The sequence below is a fragment of the Monodelphis domestica genome, chromosome 4 (assembly GCF_027887165.1).
Source record: "Monodelphis domestica isolate mMonDom1 chromosome 4, mMonDom1.pri, whole genome shotgun sequence".
Taxonomy (NCBI): Eukaryota; Metazoa; Chordata; class Mammalia; order Didelphimorphia; family Didelphidae; genus Monodelphis; species Monodelphis domestica.
This window is the reverse complement of record NC_077230.1, coordinates 101,233,629-101,248,655: the sequence shown is the minus strand read 5'-3', so window position 1 is coordinate 101,248,655 and position 15,027 is coordinate 101,233,629. Positions and strand designations below refer to the sequence as shown.

General features: G+C 37.7%; 2 protein-coding genes across 5 annotated transcripts in view; one reads left to right on the top strand and one right to left on the bottom strand.

The window, feature by feature from the left end:
• The window catches only part of FAIM (Fas apoptotic inhibitory molecule), an 87,150-nt gene extending 79,620 nt beyond the window's left edge, over positions 1–7,530 (bottom strand). Inside the window, exons 1-2 of the mRNA XM_056793669.1 lie at positions 7,398–7,530; positions 6,560–6,637 (exon numbers count right to left, since the gene is read on the bottom strand). The gene's annotated coding sequence lies outside the window, so the exon portion shown is untranslated. The remainder of the gene's footprint in view (positions 1–6,559; positions 6,638–7,397) is intronic.
• Positions 1–15,027, top strand: part of CEP70 (centrosomal protein 70) — a 62,014-nt gene that overhangs the window by 19,127 nt on the left and 27,860 nt on the right. The window contains exons 1-2 of one of the 4 annotated variants that reach the window (XM_007493939.3): positions 7,532–7,659; positions 9,783–9,860. The exons of 1 other annotated variant lie outside the window; for it this stretch is intronic. The gene's annotated coding sequence lies outside the window, so the exon portion shown is untranslated. Of the gene's footprint in view, positions 1–7,531; positions 7,660–7,820; positions 8,085–9,782; positions 9,861–15,027 lie in introns of those variants that run through there. 2 more of the 4 variants (XM_007493940.3, XM_001375663.4) reach the window with 2 other exon arrangements.

Genomic DNA, 15,027 nt, shown 5'->3' with positions numbered 1-15,027 from the left:
TTCCTGTGTTATAGGTTTACCACTCACAGTTCTGACTCTATCTACTGAAAATGTTTCTTGCTTGGACCCAGCTATTACAATTTTCTTAGCCCTTTGATCATAGTCTAGCAAAGCAGTCTGATTAATTAAAAAAAAAACATGAAAATATTATGAAACATTTCAACAATTAACATAAACTCTTTAACAGTTTCACAATATCCATAACTAAACACCCTCCCCCATCCCAGGCAAGAGTTCAATCTTTGTCTCTTCTATCAAGCTGCTCCTGACCTACAGGAAAGTAAACCTAAAGGATTTTTAAAAAGAGAGATTTAATGAGACATTAAAATATATTGAACAGAGTGGAAGGAAGTTCAAAGGGGGAAACTGACAAATACTATGTTAAATTTAACATATAGTTTTTAAAAACCAAATTGTATATAACAAGTTGTTTCATACAATCCTCTTTTCTTCTTAAATGTTGAAATGTTTGTGTTTACTAAATTCATAATGTAATCCTTTTAAGTTCTGAGGATCCTTGACCCAACTTCCATTCCCAAAGATGATCTCAGGTCCTGGAACAAAGTTCCCCCTTAGTGTTCAAAGGGTATTCCTGAAGAGTCAGGTGATTCTCTAATGACATCAGCTCAAACCTCCACCAGAATACTTCTAACACCCCACCACCACCCCCTATCAGTTAAGAACCGTTTTAGTCAGCCAGCCTTAAATAACTTATTTATTAAGTTGGTATAATGAGTAAAGTTGATAGAAAACATCTCTGGAAAAGCCTGTGGAAATAGTATCTCACAAGTACATACACTACAAGGGAAAGTAAACTCAAGCCTAGGGAGCACATGTGGCAAAGGAGTAACTTAGCATTCATGGTTTTCAAGAAATTTGCCTTTGATACTATGTCGTTTCATTTCTGGGCTCTTGGAACTATTTATCTATGCCTAGTCTAGCCTTGCCTCCCAAAACAGAATGGCATCCATGGATCTGAGGATTCCACTGGAACACCAAAAGACAAAATGGTGTCCAACATCCTCTAGACCCTTCAGAAGTTCATAAGGTCCTCTGCTAAGGTTAAAGCTGAAGTTTCTGTTCCTCCTCAATGGTTTTATTAGGATGTCAGGCTTGCTCCAACCTTTCAAAGTACTCTAGTTCCAAGCTAGCTTGATAATTTATAGATGATCCCTGAGATGTGACCAAGTTTCTGTGCAATGTTACTCTAGTTCAGAGGCATTTTTGCACTTATTCTAAAGCAGGAGTTATTAATCTTTTCTGTGTGTGTGTGTGTGTGTGTTATGAACTCTTTTGGAAGTCTGACAAAACCTACTCACTCCTCAGAATAATGTCCGTTTTTTTTTTGTTTGTTTGTTTGTTTTTTAATATTTTATTTGATCATTTCCAAGCATTATTCATTAAAGACATAGATCATTTTCTTTTCCTCCCCCCCACCCCCCATAGCCGACGCGTAAATCCACTGGGCATTACATGTTTTCTTGATTTGAACCCATTGCTATGTTGATAATATTTGCATTAGAGTATTCATTTAGTCTCTCCTCTGTCATGTCCCCTCAACCGCTGTATTCAGGCAGTTGCTTTTCCTCGGTGTTTCCACTCCCACAGTTTATCCTCTGCTTATGAATGGTGTTTTTTTCTCCTAGATCCCTGCAAATTGTTCAGGGACATTACACCGCCACTAATGGAGAAGTCCATTACGTTTGATTATACCACAGTGTATTAGTCTCTGTGTACAATGTTCTCCTGGTTCTGTTCCTCTCGCTCTGCATCACTTCCTGGAGGTTGTTCCAGTTTCCATGGAATTCCTCCACTTTATTATTCCTTTTAGCACAATAGTATTCCATCACCAACATATACCACAGTTTGTTCAGCCATTCCCCAATTGATGGGCATCCCCTCGTTTTCCAGTTTTGGGCCACCACAAAGAGCGCAGCTATGAATATTTTTGTACAAGTCTTTGTGTCCATTATCTCTTTGGGGTACAGACCCAGCAGTGCTATGGCTGGATCAAAGGGTAGATATTCTTTTGTCGCCCTTTGGGCATAGTTCCAAATTGCCCTCCAGAATGGTTGGATCAGTTCACAACTCCACCAGCAATGAATTAATGTCCCTACTTTGCCACATCCCCTCCAGCATTCATTACTTTCCTTTGCTGTTATGTTAGCCAATCTGCTAGGTGTGAGGTGATACCTCAGAGTTGTTTTGATTTGCATCTCTCTGATTATAAGAGATGTAGAGCACTTTTTCATGTGCTTATTAATAGTTTTGATTTCTTTATCTGAGAACTGCCTATCCATGTCCCTTGCCCATTTATCAATTGGAGAATGGCTTGATTTTTTGTACAGTTGATTTAGCTCTTTATAAATTTGAGTAATTAAACCTTTGTCAGAGGTTTCTATGAAGATTTTTTCCCAGTTTGTTGTTTCCCTTCTGATTTTAGTTATATTGGTTTTGTTTGTGCAAAAGCTTTTTAATTTGATGTAGTCAAAATGATTTATTTTACATTTTGTGATTCTTTCTATGTCTTGCTTGGTTTTAAAGCCTTTCCCCTCCCAAAGGTCTGACATGTATACTATTCTGTGTTTACCCAATTTACTTATGGTTTCCTTCTTTATGTTTAAGTCACTCACCCATTTTGAATTTATCTTGGTGTAGGGTATGAGGTGTTGATCTAGTCCTAGTCTCTCCCACACTGTCTTCCAATTTTCCCAGCAGTTTTTATCAAATAGTGGATTTTTGTCCCAAAAGCTGGGATCTTTGAGTTTATCGTATACTGTCTTGCTGAGGTCGCTTTCCCCCAGTCTATTCCACTGATCTTCCTTTCTGTTTCTTAGCCAGTACCAAATTATTTTGATGACTGCTGCTTTGTAATATAGTTTAAGGTCAGGGACTGCAAGGCCCCCATCATGTGTTTTTTTTTCCATTATTTCCCTGGATATCCTTGATCTTTTGTTGTTCCAAATGAATGTTGTTATGGTTTTTTTCTAAATCAGTGAAGAAGTATTTTGGTAGTTCAATGGGTATGGCACTAAATAGATAAATAAGTTTGGGTAGGATGGTCATTTTTATTATATTGGCTCGTCCTATCCATGAGCAGTTAATGTTTTTCCAATTGCTCAAGTCTAGTTTTAGTTGTATGGAGAGTGTTTTGTAGTCGTGTTCGTATAGTTCCTGTGTTTGTCTCGGGAGGTAGATTCCTAGGTATTTTATTTTGTCTAAGGTGATTTTGAATGGGATTTCTCTTTCTAGTTTTTGCTGCTGAGCTGTGTTGGAGATATATAGAAAAGCTGATGATTTATGTGGGTAGGGATAGTTTCTGAAACCTCTCCTCCCACCAAAAGAAAGAAAACAAAAGTGTTGAAGCATTTTTAAAAAATAGAACTGGAGGAAATCCAGAAGAAATACCAAACAGAACACCCTTAAAAGTTATATGCTGAATAAATGATATACTTTAAAAGAAAAATAAACTGTATACAATAAAAATATGCATTTTCACATATAAATCTTTTTCTCTTCTATTATGTATATAGAAATGCTCACTTTATTTGGTGTTTGTTTAAAATAAATACAAATTAAAAATGTTAGTGAAAGTCAATTTCTTTTTGAGATGTTCACCTGTCTTACTATCAATTTCAAGACAGAAGAATAGCAAGGATTAGGCAATCAAGGTGAAATGACATATCCAGGGTCACATAGCTAGGAAATGTCTGAGACCAGATTTGAATCCAGGTCCTCCCATCTTCAGGTCTGGCACTCTATTGTGCCACCTAACTGCCCCCAAGTCAATTACTTTTAAGTCTATTTTACATGACTATTAGCTATTGCTCTCTGTTTTGACCATTTTGAGATCTTTGCTCCATTGGCCCAAAGTGTCTTCCATAATAAGACTCAAAATGTGTAGTAGTAGTCATTGTTTATAAGTCCAGCACTAATTTAACTGTTTAGCTTCAAATTCTTTCTAGTATCATTGCTTAATAAGCCAACACAAACTGTTTATCAATTGATGTGCTCTCCTGGCCACAAAGATTTCTGGGGCAGCTTAGTGGATAGAGCATCAGACCTGGAGATGGGAGGTCCTGGGTTCAAATTTGGCCTTAGAAAGTTCCTTCCTGTGTGACCCTGGGCAAGTCACTTGACCCCTATTGCCTAGCCCTTATCACTCTTCTGCCTTAGAACCAATATACAGTATTGATTCTAAGACAGAAGGTAAGTGTTTTAGGAAGAAAAAAAAAAGAATTAGAAGAGGTGTCTTCTCATATCTCTCATTTGGGGCCAAGCATGGTATTTTAAATTTCACAGTATTGAATTTTGAGTATTTATTATTTAGTTCTTACCATTTTCATTGTTGTAGTCATTGTTTTTATTGTTTTCCTGGTTCTGCTTAACTCATTTAATACCATCATTTCGTATAAGTTTCTCCATGCTTTTCTGTATTCATCACATTGTTTCTTATAGCACAGTAATATTTAATTACACGAATGCATCACAACTTGTTTAGCCTTTTGTGAGTGAGAAATTCACTACCCCTTTTTATGATGTATTAGATTTTTTTTAAAACCCTTATTTTTTGGCTTGGAATCAATACTGTGTATTGGTTCCAAGGCAGAGAGTGGTAAGGGCTAGGCAATGGGGGTCAAGTGACTTGCCCAGGGTCACACAGCTGGGAAGTGTCTGAGGCCACATTTGAGCCTAGGACCTCCCATCTCTAGGCCTGGCTTTCAATCCACGGAGCTACCCAGCTGCCCCTGGTGTATTAGATTTTAATGTTAGCAGTAGTCTTTAGTTAATCATAGTTGTGATTGTAGGGATATGTTAACATAAGTGAATCAATATTATAATACTCAGTATTTTAGTAGTGTTTTCATGATTGTTTTAGTAACAGTTTTAAGGCTTGATTTAATTAAATTATAGTTTTAGCATAATTAAGCATTGTTAGCATAGGCCTCAATTTTTAGCTAATCGTTGTTATTCAGCATTTAATGAATATGGTCTTGAACTTGTAACCTAGCCTTCTAGACTATATTCAGCCCTAATCACATGATCATCTTTTCTCTTGAATTGAGGCCTAGTACCTCTCCTCCACCCTGGTAGGCACATGATGGCCTCTGATGGAGTAGGGTTTAGCACCCCCATCCTACTCTTGTCTTCATCATCTCTTCTGAGGTGAAGTGTTTTCTACAAAGCACCCATGTGATTGACTTTCTCTATTTTGAGGTACTTTTCCTGGATTATTTTCTTTGGGTATAAAGGAGGCTATCTCACAAGGCTCTGGGTCTTTGGTCGTGACCAGAGTCTGGCTTTATTGTGAGACCAGCCTTCTCTCAATAAACCTATTTCTTTTTGGCTTGGAGACTTTCTTTTTGGCTTGGAGACTTTGTTTCTCTTATTGGCATTTCTGCTCATAGAATTTGCCCCACACCTTTCCCCAAACAATGATCATATACATAGTTTTGTAAGGGGTAAAATTAGGGCTGTTGGGTCAATATATTATTTTGGAGGTGGCCAGGGATTTAAATTCAATCGAAATAAAATACTCAAGTCAGTCTGGGATTTTTATGGTGGTTTAATTACAATAGAAGGAATAAATTAAGAATAAGAGAGAGAGGAGAAGGGAATTGGGCTGCTCTGGCCTGGTCTGAGCCAAGCAAGAATTCAGAGGCCTCTGCCAAGGAGCCTTCTTAGAAGATTAATTCTAGATTGACTTCCAACCACAAGGCCTCCTCCAAGATGAGGAGTCTCCTTTTAGGAGGTAAAGGAAAAGAGGAATCAGCCTTGGCTTACTAACCAAGGTCGCTCAGGGAAGACGTCTCACCTAAACCATGCTACGCAGCTTCTCCCAGTAACCTCACCGCCAAGCCACAAATGCCAAAACCCGACAAGAGCTACAAGCACCCCAAAATGCTGTCCAGATCTCCCCATACTGTGGAGAGAGACCATCTCCGAGAGCAAGTGAGAGGAAGTGACGCTAAATATATAGACAGTTCTTTACATCACTTCCTGTATCTCACATGTACCAATGGTACCTTAAGCTTGGCTTAGGACAGCCCAGGGGGTCTGTCAGTTGTCTCTGATTTGTCCTTGTTAAAACATGTCTATCATAGGCCATCCTCCTCACAGCTAATCCTTAAGTGGGAGTGTATACATTCCTGGTTGCTAGAAGTCTAAAGACTAAGCAGGGTGGAGTAAATCTAAAATTCACAGTTTCCAGTTTTTTGATACTACAAAAAGGCTGCCATGAATATTTTGGTGTGTAGGGACTTTTTATTTCAGCAAAATCTTTAAACAGCTTCTGAGCTTTTACCAGGTATTATTCAAATAGATGGTACCCATAAGAATTCTTCAGGCAGCTGCTCACATATTTTGCCTCATAGATTCTCCTAGGTGGTATCCAAAAGGGTGTCTCAAGCAATTGTCATAACACAATCCTCTCCACTGAGACTCTTCCACCCTGATTTCTAAGGACTTCCTCTTAACTCTTTTGAGATTCAGGGGACTTGCATTCTTTCTCACACTTTCCTCATTTCACACTGAAATTTTCTTAGATACACATACATACCCTTTCTGGTGATGCTTCTTTGTAGGAACCTGCAAATATTCTTGAATCTTTGATAATCCTCAGGGATGTGTTAAAGATCTGGAAGGTGGGGGAGGACAAAAAGATCACAAGCAGGAAATATTTTCTTGACATTTCCACTATACCATAAAAGTTCTTATTTGTTATTCTCTTTTATAAATAATGTTGGAGTCAAAAGTCTCAAGTTCTGGTTCTGATTTACCCAGCATTACCTGGATCTTCATGCCAGTGGGAGGGAAAAAGTTACTTAAATTCTCTGAGTTTCAGTGGATATAATATGCGAACTTCCTTAGTCTGAGAATTGTGGGGAATGCAATTTGTAAAATAAAACACGTAAAATAAAATTATATCACCCAGCCAACCTTTACTTGCTGCCTCTGTGCCAGTGACTTATAACATTTTAGTCTTGAAACTACTTGCATGACAGAAAACTCCGGCCACTCTCATTTGTGTGTACAACAAGCAAGAAAAAGAAGCCTCCCCCTTCTCTGCAGAGAGAATATTTAGGAGACTTAGATATTATGTGGCCTAACCTCCCTCCTTTTACAAAGGAAGAAATTGAGGTCCAGAAAGGTTAAAGGGTTTGCCCAAGATGACACAGACAGTAAGGGGGCAGAGCACGGATTTAAACCAAGGACCTGATTCCAAACCCAGGGCACCACCACGCAGAGGTCCCTGAAGATGGAAGCTAGGTAAAGATTTCGGGAGGTCAGGGGGCATCGCTAGGGGACGGGAGGAGTGTAAAAGGGGATGGAATGAATCGTTTGGAAGAGGAGAGAAGAAAGGATCGGACTCCACTCTCCGCAGTCTACATACACACCATATGCCCCGCCAGAGTCTTCCTTTGAGCTAGAAGTCCCGGGACCAGAGTCTTGCAGAGAAATCGCACCAGAACACACCGATGGATTGAAGGAGCGGGAACCCATCTATTCTCTCGCAATCGATTTCCCAGGTCTTTCTCCGTCGTTGTTGTCTCCTGGGCAGCTGCGTGGCGTACTGGCTGCAGTAAGAACCAGTCGCTGTTGGGTCCGGATGGTCTAGCTGTTGGTGCGGGCGCCGCCGGCTCTTTTCTTTGGAGAGAGGTAAATGGGGGATCTTTGGGAGTCAAAGCCTGGGGCTGGCTTTGCTCTTGATGAAGAAGGTTGGAGTGGGATGGGACTTGTAGTCCCCTCGTGACTAGATAGGTAACGCCAGGAAGCTCTGTGTAGACTTCCGAGTGCGGAACTGTTACTGATGTTGATGCCCTTTGGTAAGGGGAAGAGAACACCCGGGCCCCCCGTGGGCCTTTGCGTGGTCCCTGCTGTATCTGGCTTGCAACCCTGTGTTGTCGCGTATTCTTTGCCCGTTATTCCTCTAGTACCTGCCACAGACAAGGTGTAGGGGCGTGTGTGTGTGTGTGTGTGTGTGTATGTGTGTTTATGCATGTAAGTGTCCGTCTGTATAAGCCCTTTGGGCATTAAGTTTTGATGTTCAGAAAGATCTCCTGGCGACTGCCCTTCTATTGAAGGTTAGTGTTCTCTTTACCCAGCTAGGCTAGCTTTTAGTATGCATAGCCCGACACTGTGCAGAATAATAAAAAATAAGAATTGGTTACACTTCATAGTGTCTCAAGAATCTCGATACAGTTTTAAATTTTAATAACTGAAAACTGAACAAAGACTGTTGGGACATCGCCCGATAGAAGTCTTTTAAGATTTACAAAGGTTTTTCCTGCTTGATTATTTACTTGTATTGTTACCGTTTAATTCAGCCCTTTTAATTTAATTTTTTCAATTAATATTTCCTTTCCACTGAAAAAAGGAAAACAATTCTAACTTGGGAAACCAATTTCTCCATTGTCCTTGTTCAAAAACTCCTACATCTACAAAACAAAACGTAACAAATAAACAACAAAAAAAAAGCTAAACCTCAGCTGAGTGCAAGGCACAGTGTTAGGTGCTTGAGACACAAAAACAACTAGGACACAGACTGTTCTCCGAAAACTTTTAAGACCAATGGAGATTAGAGGATGGTGAGAGGAGGACAAGTAGGCAAGAAAAGCATGATGTTCTGGAGTTGTGAGAGAAAGGGGCAGGAAAAGCGCTTTTGTTACTTGTGGGAACAGAGGAGATAAGGATATGCTTTATTGCATGGAAGTAGAACCTAAGTTGAATCCTAAAGGAAGTGAAAAGCTCCAGTCTGGAGGTGAGACTGGGGAATAAAGGAATAATCCATTTCAGTCTTTAGTAAAGTGTGGATATGGGAAAGAGTAAAAAGAGAACCTGGGGTATCTTTGCATATTGGAAGGGGAACCGCATGAGACTGGTTGGAGCCAAATTGCAGAGGGCCTTGAATGCCCAAAGGTAGTAAAAATGCCTATGGTACCATCATTATGAGTTGCTGACAGACCTAAAGCATAGAAAGGAACTTGTAGGCAGAATGAGTAAGTCTTTGTTAAGTGTTTTAAACTATTTGCCAGCCACTACTATATGCTGAAGGATTATAAAAACAGTAAAATGAGATAGTCTCTGCTCCCAAGGACAGGTTATAACACATTCACAGATAACTAAATGCAGGATACATAGGATATACTCACAATCAATACACATTATTTTTTAGGGGTACTAATTACTAAGGGGAAAAGAAGGGTCTCTTGAAGGTGGTACTTGAGCTGAGCCCTGAAGGGAGATCCAAGAGGCACAGGTGAGGAGAGAAGGCATTCCTGCTATGGAGAATGGTCTAAATGTGGGGATAAGGAAGCAAGAAAGTTTATTGGTAAAATGCCATTATGAATGAGCTTGATTGTAGGCTAAAAATGCAAACAAATTACTAAGAAGAGTTTGGTACACAATATGCTAGTTCAATAATTATGGAGAGAAGCTGAGGAAAGTGCCTTTCTATATTTGGTAGCTCACTAAAGATGACTCCATTTTTCTGTCAGAATAGAATGGATAAACAGATTTAGAACCCAATTGTAACAGGTCAAATGTGCCAGAAAGGTATGGGAAAAGGAAAACAAGTCAAAGGGAAGGAAACTTTGAAAATTACCAAAAAGCCATATGGTAGGGAGTGGTAGTGTGCTAGTAGTTATATCAGGTTCAGTTTGTTGGCAGGAATATAATGACATAATTTCCCCTAGTCCTAGGAATAGCACAGAAGCATTTTAAGATGAGAAGGGAAGTAAAATTTAAACTATAGTTTTATCTTTTTCTTTTGGGTACTCAAGTCTTTTTGGACTGTCATTCATTAACACCAATTTTTAACCATCAAGTAGAAGTTGCAAGAGGTGTCTGCAAAGATTGAGGTAAGGACAGCATGATAGTTAGATGAATAATTCTTTGTGGTGGTAATTATTGAAGGGTAACAATTAAAAGTCATAGTCTGCAACATTGTATTGTTGTAGTCTTGGTAAGTTTTTTTTGTATGTACAATTCTACCATTTAACCATTAGTTAGTACTAGTTCCTTTTTGCTCTTTTATTTGTAGTTGATAAAAGAAAAATTAGTGTTAACCACTTAACATTCAAAAACCCTGGTATATGTCATAAAACATTTGTAAAATTAAAAACTTGGGCTGAAATGCTTTTTGTGCCTTGGGATTTGCATTTCTATTTTCTGGATTTTTCCTTTACCTAAAAATGGATTTCTCCCATTCATTCAACAGACCTTTATTAAGTCCCTTCTTTGTCTCTAGCACTGTGGGGGGAAATGACAAACAAATTAAAAAATGAAAGATAGACTTTATAAACTATTAAGAGAGATGAGATACACATAGAGGAAACAACCAAAATTAGTTGAGTGAATGAATGAATGAGGATAATTCTAAAATAACTTTGAATATTAGGTAATTGAGCTTTTAAAAAATTGATGTTTTCTGTATTTACATCACATTAATTTTCAAATTTCCCTCTCCCTCAAATCAGTACGATTTCCCTTATGACAAAGATTTAAAAGGAAAAAAAATAGTTCCTAAAACCAACCAGCATCATCCGCTATTGATAGTATATTCAGCATTCTGGGCCCATAGTTCTTCACCTCTAAAGTAAATGGAAGTACATTTTATTACTTCCTCTCCAGGGCCAATATTAGTCATTAGACAGTTCAGTTTCAATTTTTTGTTACTTCCATGAAATTGTTATGATCATTGTGCATGTTATTTTCCTAGTTCTGCTTTACTTCATTTTGCATCATTTCATAAGTGTCCTTATATGTTACTCTGAATTCTTCATATTCATCGTTTCTTAAAGCACATTAATATTTCATTTTGTGTGCAATGATTTGGTTAGCCATTCTCCAGTCAAAAGGCACTTGTTTCCAATTATTTGCTATCACAAAAAGTGCTTCAATAAGTATTTTGTTGTAAGATCTTTCTTTTTGTTTTTGACCTCATTAGGGTACATGCTCTGGGTCAAAGAGTATAGACATTTTAGTCACAATTTCATAGTATATTTCCAAATGTGTTCTCATAATAGTTAGAACAAGTCACAGGCCCATTAGTAATGTGTTGTTCCCACATTGTTGTTCTTCCCACAGCCTTTTCCTTATTGACTATTTTCATTTTTTTAATAGTTTTTGTCAATTTGCTGAGAATAAGATAAAACCTAGATATATAAGGATGGAGACTAGTCTGCTGAGTATGAGGTGAAACCAGTTCTGTTTGTAAATATTGAATTTGAAATCTTTTTCCTTCTTTAGTTTTCTTAGAAATTCTTAGAAAACATTGTGTGCATTCATTTCCTCCATTTTTCTCCCCTCATCCTTTTAAACCCTAGCAATCTGACTTCTGATTTTGTTACTCGACTGAAATTACTTTCAAGATTTCTAGTGATCCCTTAATTACCAGATACCACTCACGTCGGCAAGCAGGTTATTTATAGATCTATATATCCAGTCCAATAGCTCCAATGAGCTTCAGTCCCACATAACCATCTACCTTTTTGATATTTCGAAATGTATATCCAGGAAACATCTTAAGCCTATTATATTCCAAATTGAACTCATCTTTCACTTCTTACATCCCCTAAAATCCCCAAACATCTTTCTTTCTTTCTTTCTTTCTTTTAAATATTATTTTATTTGGTTATTTTCAAACATTCATTAGAAACAAAGATCATTTTCTTCCTCCTTTCCCTCCCACTACCCCTCCCCATGGCAATGTGAGATTCCTCTGGGTATCACATGTGTCCTCAGTCCGAACTCTTTTCCGTGTTGTTGGTATTTTCATTAAGGTGTTCATTTAGAGTCTCTCCTCAATCATATCCCCTCCACCCCTGTAGTCAAGCTGTTGCCTTTCCTCGGTGTCTTTATTCCCCCCATTTGTCCTCTGCTTGAGGGTAGTGTTTTTATTTTCTCCTTGATCCCACCCAAACATCTTTCTTGCAGATTTCCCTATTTGTATTGAAGATGCCATTATTCTTTTAACCCAGATTCATTCATAACTAGTATTATCTTGACTTCTCATACTCCCCTCACTTTTAGTATTCAATCAGTTACCAAATCTTACCCTTCCATCTCTATCAATGTCTCTTGAATCCATTGCAGTCTTTGTTTTGTCATGTGGAAGAGGTGAAGAAACCTTATTGATTTCCCTGTTTAAAATCTTTTCTGATGCCAATTTATCCTCTACACAGTTGCTAAAATTATTTTCCTTAAGTAAAGATTTAGCCACTACTCCCCTATAAGCTCTGGTGTCTCCTTATTGCTTTTAGGATGAAATGTAAATCCTGGCTTTAAAGTATTTTATCTCTAGCTCCAACCAACTTTTCAATCTCATTGTATATTACTTTTTTTCCTGTGGTCCAGCCAAACGTACTTTCTCCCCATTCTCACACTTAGCATCTCACACTGGCTTTTCTAATTAATTGGCTTAAAACATTCCTGACAGACTAAAATATTATTGACCAGATTAACATAACCTTAAAGTTTTATCTCAGACAGAACAACTTTCATACTTTTTCAATGCATCCTATTCAAATTCTACTCCTAGGAAATTCCTGACTAGTTATCACAAACTTTGAGTTATGTTGCAAGGACAGAATGACCTTCTCTACTCTGTCACCAGCATTATCTCATGTCTTGGATAGCACACCAAATAGAAATCTTGTAGATTAGTATTTTGTTGAATATATTTAACTCCCTTATGCAGCTGTGTACCTTTAACTGGCTTGCATACTTTGATAAGTTTGAATACTCTTGATTGACATATAGAAAATGTATACTTCTGACAAGTAACTTCTTTGTTCATGGAATGTATACAAATCACTTTTTTTTTTAACCCTTGCCTTCTGTCTTGGAATCAATACTGTGTGTTGGTTCCAAGGCAGAAGAGTGGTAAGGGATAGGCAATGGGGGTTAAGTGACTTGTCCAGGGTCACAGAGCTGGGAAGTGTCTGAGGCCAGATTTGAACCTAGGACCTCCTGTCTCTAAGCCTGGATCTCAATCCACTGAGCTACCCAGTTACCCCCCAAAATCACTGTTGAATGTCCAATAAACCAGGTCTTCTTGATCCCACTCATGAGCCTCCCTAAGTCTTCCAATGACTCAGTGATTCTCTGTACATCCATTGGTCTCTGTTTTTCTCCCTACCCTTGTTCTGGCTCTCTGTCTAACTCACAATCACATACTCTCTCTCACTCATGGTTTAGATCTTAGACTGTGCCTGCTGGTCAGAACACATTTGCTATAATTCGACTCCTTACCACCTGAGCTAACCAGCAAGGGGTTGGGCTATACCTGCCTTCTAACAGTAGCTACCAGAGTAATCCTTGAGGTCAACATTCCTTCCAATTCGCCACATGTCTTTTCTGGCTCCTTTTCCTCAGTGGGCCTGATTGGTCCTAGGTACCTCCATATTTCCATAGATATCCTGGTTCTTCACACTTTACTTTGTATCAGTTCATATAGGTCTTACCATATTTTTCAGAAACCAACCCTCTTGTCATTTCTTGCACTATAGTACTCCATCACAATTATATGCTGTAGCTTATTTGCCCATTCTTCTATTGTGAGTATCCCCTCTATTTCTAATACCTTGTCACCACAAAAAGAGCTTTTATAAATATTTTTATACATACAGGTCCTTTTCCTTTTTCTTTGATCTTTTTGGGATACAGACTTAGTGATATTGGTGGGTCAGAAGGTATGCATAGTTCTAAATTGTTCACCAGAATAGTTGGACTAGTACATTATTTCACCAGAAGTTCATTAGTGTACATATTTTCTCCCCTCACCTCCTCCAACATTTATCATTTCTTATAGGAGTGAAGTAGTACCTTAGAATTGTCTTCTTTTTCTTTAATAATGATTTAGGGCATTTAAAAAAAATATGACCATAAATAACTTTGATTGCTCGAAAACTGCATATTTTTATCCTTTGACCATTTATCAATTGTGGAAATGGCTCTTATTTTTGTAAATTTGATTCAGTTGTATACTCAGTACATATCTGAGAAATGAGACCTTTATCAGAGAAATTTGCTGTAAACATTTTTGATATTACATAATTGTCAATGGTATTTTTTAGCATAATGTAGTTTCCCTGATTATTTTTGCTTTTGCTTTATCTAAGATCATGACTGCTGTCCTGGGTATTAGATTCTGCTTCAACTCTTTATTTTTAACTCTTTGTGTGGCTTTCTGTTTCAAGTGTGTTTCCTGTATAACAACAAATTTTTGGATTCTAGTTTCTAATCCATTATGTTATCTGCTTCCATTTTGTGGATGAGCTCAATCTAATTCACATTCACAGTTATGATTACTATGTCTCTCCCTCTATCACATTTTCTCTTATTTCTCTCTCTTCTTTTATCCTGTGCCTTCTCAAAAGCCTTCTTTTACTTTTTGATCATTGTCTCCCTTAACCTGCCTTCCCTTTTATCATCCCTTTCCTCTTTTCTTATTCTTATTTCCCTATAGGATAAATTACATTTCTATACACAACTGATTATGTATATGTGTATATATTCTTCCCTAAGTTTTCTTAGCCTGTCTTATCCTGACCTTTTGTTAGTTCTGCTGCTCCAAAAGTTGATTTTGAGGCATTCTTTTAAAGCTATTTGGAGAGGAATGTTGAGAAAATTCAGCTGGATTGACTCTAAGGGAGAAAAATATTTCAAGAAGAAAATGATAAGCAGTAAGTATAAATTGTAGTAAAAAAAAGATTGAGGGCTTTAAGAAGATTATTCTATTTAGTCCAGAGGGAAATTATTGGTGACTTTAAAAGGATATTTTAAATTAACTTTTAAAAAGAATCTTAAAAGCAAACATTTATTAAGCACTTAAACACTGGACTACAAAGACAGAGACAAAAGCTAAACGGTTCTCATCCAAATCTGAAAATTTCCATCACTTTATCTTTGAAGGTAAATTTTTGGCATGCTTTGTAAGAAATACTGTGATTGTTCAAGATTTATATGCTTGTATAACTAGGTGTTTATTGGACTCTGTTACTTTGTATCTTTCTCAATACCTAA